We start from the raw sequence: 6,823 nt of genomic DNA, 5'->3' as shown, positions 1-6,823 counted from the left end.
AACACCCCATGTCAATAGTGAATAGAACAACCAGACAAAAGATAAGGATGAAAAAGAAGATGGAACATGGTGAACCAACTAGACTAACACATATACAGAAGACTGTGCTGACAACCATAGCACGCACATTCTTCTTAAGTTCACACCGGACATTTCCCAAGATAGGCCACATATTAGGCCACAAACTAAACCTCAATAGATTTTAAAAAGTAGATACCATACAAAGTATCTTCTCTAACCATAATGGGATAAAGTTAGAAATTAAAAACTGGGGACCAGCAGGTAGCATTGTGGCTAGGGGCACTGGATTTCCACACGGCCAACCGTGGTTCCAATCCTGGACCTGGCGACTTGCTTTCTCTCTTTCCCGGTTGATTTCTCACTTTCCCTTTCTCTCTGTCTCTGTCTGATCAAATTAAAAATAATAACAAATGGAATTAAATAAATTAAAAAATGAAATTAAAAACTAGAAAATTCACGAATTCATGGAAATTTCTAGAAACAACACATTCTTAGTACATGTTAAGGCTGAGCCAGGGTGGACATTTTGAGGGCGGAAGACTCCCAGCCTGTGAGCCCAGTGCTTCCTCTTGTGGGAGCCTGAGCTGTCAGTGCAGCTTTCTCCCTCTGTCTCATAACCATGTCCACCAATGAGAATGCTGTTGGTCTTAACAGATTCAAGAACAAGGGAAAAGACAGTACAGAAATGAGGTGTGAAGAACAGAAGTTAACGTGGAACTGAGGAAAGCTAAGAAGGGTGACCAGATGCTGTAAAGGAGAAACGTAAGCTCATTTCCTGATGATGCTGCTTCTCCACCACATGGAAACCGCGACAACCAGGGTACTCTAAATTGGTCCATTGATGACATTGTCAAAGGCATAAATAGCAATAATTTGGGAAGCCAACTCCAGGCTATGCAAGCTGCTAGGAAGCTGCGTTCTAGGGAAAAAGAGCCCCCATAGACAACATCATCCAGGCTGGGTTGATTTCAAAAATTTTGTCCTTTTTGGGCAGAAATGATTGTAGTCCTATCCAGTTTGAATCTGCATGGGCACTCACTAACATTGCTTCTGGGACATCAGAACAGACCAAGGCTGTGGTAGATGGAGGTGCTATCCCAGCATTCATTTCTCTGTTGGCCTCTCGCCATGCGCACATCAGTGGACAAGTCATCTGGGCTCTAGGAACCATCGCGGGAGATGGTTCAGTTTTCCAGGACCTGGTTATCAAGTATGAACCAGTTGACCCACTGCTGGCTCTCCTTGTAGTTGCTGATACGCCATCATTAGCGTATGGTTACTCATGTAACCTTACCTAGACACTTTCAAACCTTTGCCACGAGCGCCCTGCATCCCTGCTAGAGGCTGTTGAACAAATTCTTCCTACTTTAGTTTGTCTCCTGCCTCATGATGATCCCGAAGCACTAGAAGATAACCTGCTGGGTTATTATTATTATTATTATTATTATTTTTGGAGAGGTTTTTGCTACAGGGCACGTGGGCTTGCCAGAAAGACAGAGACAGAGAGACAGAAAGTGAGAAATCACTCCCCAGAGGGGATGGCAAAGCCACAATCCCTTCTCCTTTCTCCTCTCAGGATCTTGGGCATGCACACACATGCACCCAGCGTGAGTTTAAGCTACCGGGTCTGGGACTCAAACTGCGGTCGGCTACGTGGGAGTCCAGTGACATAGCCATTGCTCCAACTGCTGGTCCCTCTGCTGAGTTATTTTGTACCTTACCAATGGCCCAAACGAACAGATCGAAGTGGTTGTAGAACAGGAGTCATGCCCCAACTTGTGAAGCTTCTAAGAACTACTGAGTTGCCCATTGTGACCTCTGCACTAAGAGCCAGAGGTAATATTGTCACTGGGACAGATGAACAAACCCAGGTTGTGATAGATGGAGCACTCACCTGCCCTCTTCCCCAGCCTGCTAACCCCAAGACGAATATTCAGCAAGAAGCTACACGGACAATGTCCAACATCACAGCTGGCTGGCAGGACCTGATACAGCAGGTTATGAATCATGGGTTAGTCCCGTTCCTTGACGTGTTCTGCAAGGCTGACTTTCAGACACAAAGGAGGCTGTGTAGGCTGTGACCAACTACACAAGTGGTAGAACAGCTGAGCAGATTGTACATCTCGTCCACTGTGGTATAATAGAACTGTGATGAGCCTTTTAACTGTGTAAGACACCAAAATTATTCTTGTAATCTTGGATGCCATTTCAAATATCTTTCAGGCTGCTGAGAAACTAGGAGAAACTGAGAAACTTAGTGTAATGATCAAAGAATGTGGAGGCCTGGAAAAAATTGAAATTCTACAAAACCATGAGAAAAAGTCTGTGTAAGGGCTTCATTAAACTTGATTGAAAAGTATTTCTCTGTAGAGGATGAGCAAGAGGAAGATCAGAATGTTGCACCAGAAACTACCTCCGATGGCTGTAACTCCCAAGTGCAGAATGGGATTTCTGGGGCCTTTAACTTTTGGGCTGCACAGCGGAGGCTCAGAGGTGTTTGTCATGTGCTATGTTTGGTATAAGTTTGTCTTACTGTGTCTCTACCAAGAACTCTTTTTAAATGTGGTTGTTACTGTAGCACTTTTTTTTTTTTTGGAGAGGTTTTCGCTATAGGGCGCGTGCACTCGCCAGGCAGACAGAGAGAGACAGAGAGACAGAAAGCGAGAAATCACCCCCCAGGGGGGATGGTCACGCTGCAATCCCTTCTCCTCCATTCTCCTCTCGGGATCTTGGGCATGCACGCACATGCGCCCGGCGTGAGTTTAAGCCACCAAGTCTGGGACTCAAGCCGGGCGTGATTTTTAAGCCCCCGGGTCCGGGACACGAACCGCGATCGACTACGTGGGAGTCCAGCGACATAGCCATTACGCTAACTGCCGGTCCCATTGTAGCACTTTTTACAACCAAACTATACTTGAACAGTTCCAAACTGCACGTACTCTATGAAGCTTATCCTCCAAATGGGCTTCTTATTTCTAGGTGGAATTTCATACCTTGCACTGCCCTGTGAATAAGAGTAAATTCCATCTTTTGCTTTAAAAAAGGAAAGAAAAGAAAAGAAAAAAGAAACAACACACTCTTAAATAACCAAAGAAGAAATCACAAGACAAATCAGAAATAAAGATGAATGAAAACAAAAACACAACCTACCAAAACTTTGAGGATGCAGCACTAAGGGGCACTTTTACAGCTATAAATATTTACATTAAAAAAAAAGAAATAACAAGAAAGAGGGACCAGCAGATGGAGTATTAGTTACATTGCTAGATTCCCATGTAGTCAACTGTGGTTCAAGTCCCGGACCTGGCAACTTAAAAAAACAAACAAACAAAAAAAAAAAAAACAACTCATACCAGGCATGTGTGTGTGCATGCCCAATGTCCCAAGAGGAGAATGAATTGTGGTGTGGCCATCCCCTCTAGGGAGTCATTTCTCACTTTATGCCTCTGTCTCTCTGGCAAGTACACAAGATGTATAGCAAAAATCTCTAGAGAAAAAAAAAATAATAATAATAAAAGAAAGACTGGGGCCAGCAGGAGGTGTGAGGGTTAAGGTGCCTGATTCTACATAACTGAGGACAGTTAAAAGTCCTGGAACTGGCCACTTGGAAGTCACACCAAGGACTTCTGGGACCAGGACAGCCAAAGCTTGTTTTCTTCAACTTCACCTCCTAGACCCCAAAGCTAGAAAGGACAGGGAGATCACAGGCCCTTGCAGAAGCCATCCACTCCCCTCTTCAAGCATGCCATGTGGTTTTCATTTTTTGCTTTTTAAAATTTTTTCTCTCTCCTTTTTTGGTTGTTTTTGTCTTTTTAAAAATTTTTCCTTTTCCTTTTTCTTTTTATTTTGCCTTACTTTCTGACTTTACTACTCAGCCTCCAACACTGAGTATCTAGACTGATCTAGATACACAGTAGCCAAACATCTGAATACCATTAGGATCAGAGAAGTCCTCAATCCCACTGCGCAAAGGGAGAAACTCCTTCATAAATCCAAACTCAAATCTCCTGTGGATACCATGTCGCAAAACAGTAGAAGAGAGAAATTGGCACAGAGTACCTCACAGTTAAGGGAAGCTCACCAATAGTTGCAGAAAGCGTCTCCAACAAATAAACCAAAAGTGAATACATTACCAGATGACTAAAATTCAGAGAGAGTGTAGTGAGTGGCAAGGAGATGAACAGAGCCTCAGAGAGAGCACCTCATCTCCTCCCACACACCTTTAAACTCTCAGGTGTGTTAACTGGGATTTAAGGAGTCCTACCCCTCCCTTCCCACCAATCTCCCATGCCTTCTGAGCATATGCTCCAACCAGGACAGAACAGAAACTATCCTAGGACCTCTGCTATCTCCTGTTTCAAACTTTATAGTTTCCTGAAGCACACGTTGCATGTTGCACACTGCATAATCCCTTCTGTCTTCCTCAGCTGAAATCCTGCAACTCACTCCAGGTGCACCTGTTCTTTAGAAACTGGGAGATATTTGGAATATCCAGTTCCAAAGACAAAAGTGTAGGTTGCTGGGTGAGCATCAGGGATATGGAACTGCAGAGAAATTGCAGATCACCTACTCTCACATGCCTCTGAACACTCAAAATAAACTCCAAGAAATTAGGAAGACCCGAATAATCCATCAAATGACCAGAAACCACTGCAGAGGCACAAGAAATCTGAGAAACAAAAATACTTTCTCACCCAAGGGAAAAGAAGAAATCCTTATCATCCACAGATAGTACAATGGCACTCGTGGAAGTGTCACATAAATAATTCAGAATATTCATAGTGACAAAACTAAATGGGATACAAGTGAAAAGAGACAACAAAACTCCAGAAGATGCAAGAGAAAAGAGACAATGAGCTCAGGAGATGAAGTCCTTCCACGATTTGAAAGAAGAAATACAAACCATAAAAAAGAATCAAACAGAACTGTTAGAGATGAAGGCTGTAATACAAGAAATCAAAACTTTCTGGGAACCAGCAGTTAGTGTAATAGCTATGTTGCTGGACTCCCACGTAGTCGACTGCGGTTCACATCCCAGACCCAGTGGCTTAAAACTCACGCTGGGCGTGTGTGTGTGCATGCCCAAGATCCCGAGAGGAGAATGGATGAGAAGGGATTGTGGCGTGACCATCCCCCCTGGGGGGTGATTTCTCGCTTTCTGTCTCTATGTCTCTCTCTGTCTGTCTGGTGAGCGCATGAGCCCTATAGCAAAAACCTCTCAAAAAAAAAAATCAAAACTTTCTTTGAAAGGATTAAAATCAGATTAGATCATGCAGACAAACAAATCTCAGTTGTAAATGACAAAACCTCTGACCTAGAAAAAAATCACCAAAAGACTGAGAAAATACCCCAAAAAGAGACAAATATATGAGAAATACTAGATACCATTAAATGCCCAAACATCCAGATAATAGGTATCCCAGAAGGCGAAGAAACTAATAAGGACATTGTTAATCTATTCCATGAAATCCTGAAAAAAATTGTTCCAAACCTAAAGAATCAGTAAAACATCCAGACCCAAGAAATACAAAGGACCCCAAATAGAATCAACCCAGAAAGATCTACTCCATGGCACATCATAGCCAGATTGACCAAAACCACAGATAAAGACAAGATACTAAAATTAGCAACAGGGAAAACTCCAGTTACCTATAAAGGTTACCCTATTAGGCTAACCTTGGACTTCTCATCAGAAATAACACAAGCAAGGAAAGAACGGGAAAATATATTCAAAGTCTTAAATAAAAAAAAAAAATTCAACCAAGATTTCTATACCCAGCAAGATTATCCTTCAAATGGGAAGAAATTATAAAAAAAAAAATTCTCAGATAAACAAAACCTAAAAGAATTTACTAATACCAGACCAGCTCTTCAAGAAGTAATGAAGGGAGTGCTATACCAGGAAGATTAAAGACAAACAGACAGAAATTGGACAGGGGGAGAACAAATGAGAAAATGGCCAACTTAATGGTAAGAACAAGTCCATAAAAATTGATAATAACATTGAATGTTAATGGAGTAAATCTTCTAATCAAGAGACACAGACTGGCTGAATGGATAAAGACAAAGACAAAAACAAAACAAAACAAAACAAAAACAGAAACCCTCTATCTGTTCCTACAAGAAATGTATTTCATGTATGAAGACATACATAGACAAAAAGTGAAGGGCTAGAAAAAGGTACTCCACGCAACTGGAAACCAAAAAAAGGGATGGAGTCATGATACTAATCCCAAACAAAATAGGCTTTAAGACAAAAGCTAAGAAAAGACAAAGGGCATTATATAGTAATAAAAGGGCTAATTCATCAAGAAAACATAACACTTATAAATACCTATGAACCCAACTCAGGAGCACCTAAATACATAAAGGAAAAACTGTTATATCTAAAAGGAGAGCTAGAATGCAACATAGTAATTGTTGGGGATCTCAACACCCCATTATCTCCTTGAGACAGGTCATCAAGACAAAAAATAAGCAAAGAGATACAGGATCTAAATGATATCATAAATCAAATGGTCTTGACAGATATTATAGAAACTTCCACCCAAAAATTATGCACTGTACATTTTTCTCACCCCTGCATGGGACATTTTTGAAGACTGACCACATGATAGGCCACAAAACAAGCCTTTTTCAGATTCACAGTCATGGAAATTATTTCAAGAATCCTTTCTGACCATGGTGGAATTAAATTTGATATTAATCTCAGGAAAATCCCCAAATACACAAACACCTGGAAACTTAACAACCTACTCCTGAATGATTTGACAATTACTGGAGAAATTAAGACTGAAATCAA

The 6,823-nt window shown here is 41.5% G+C and overlaps 1 pseudogene; it reads left to right on the top strand.

Moving 5' to 3' along the window:
* Positions 1 to 640: 640 nt before the first annotated feature.
* LOC102488881 (importin subunit alpha-1 pseudogene) lies at positions 641 to 3,035 on the top strand (annotated as a pseudogene).
* The last annotated feature ends 3,788 nt before the right edge of the window (positions 3,036 to 6,823 follow it).

This window comes from Tupaia chinensis, unplaced genomic scaffold (genome assembly GCF_000334495.1).
Source record: "Tupaia chinensis unplaced genomic scaffold, TupChi_1.0 Scaffold000591_1, whole genome shotgun sequence".
Taxonomy (NCBI): Eukaryota; Metazoa; Chordata; class Mammalia; order Scandentia; family Tupaiidae; genus Tupaia; species Tupaia belangeri.
This window is presented reverse-complemented; position numbering and strand designations above follow the sequence as displayed.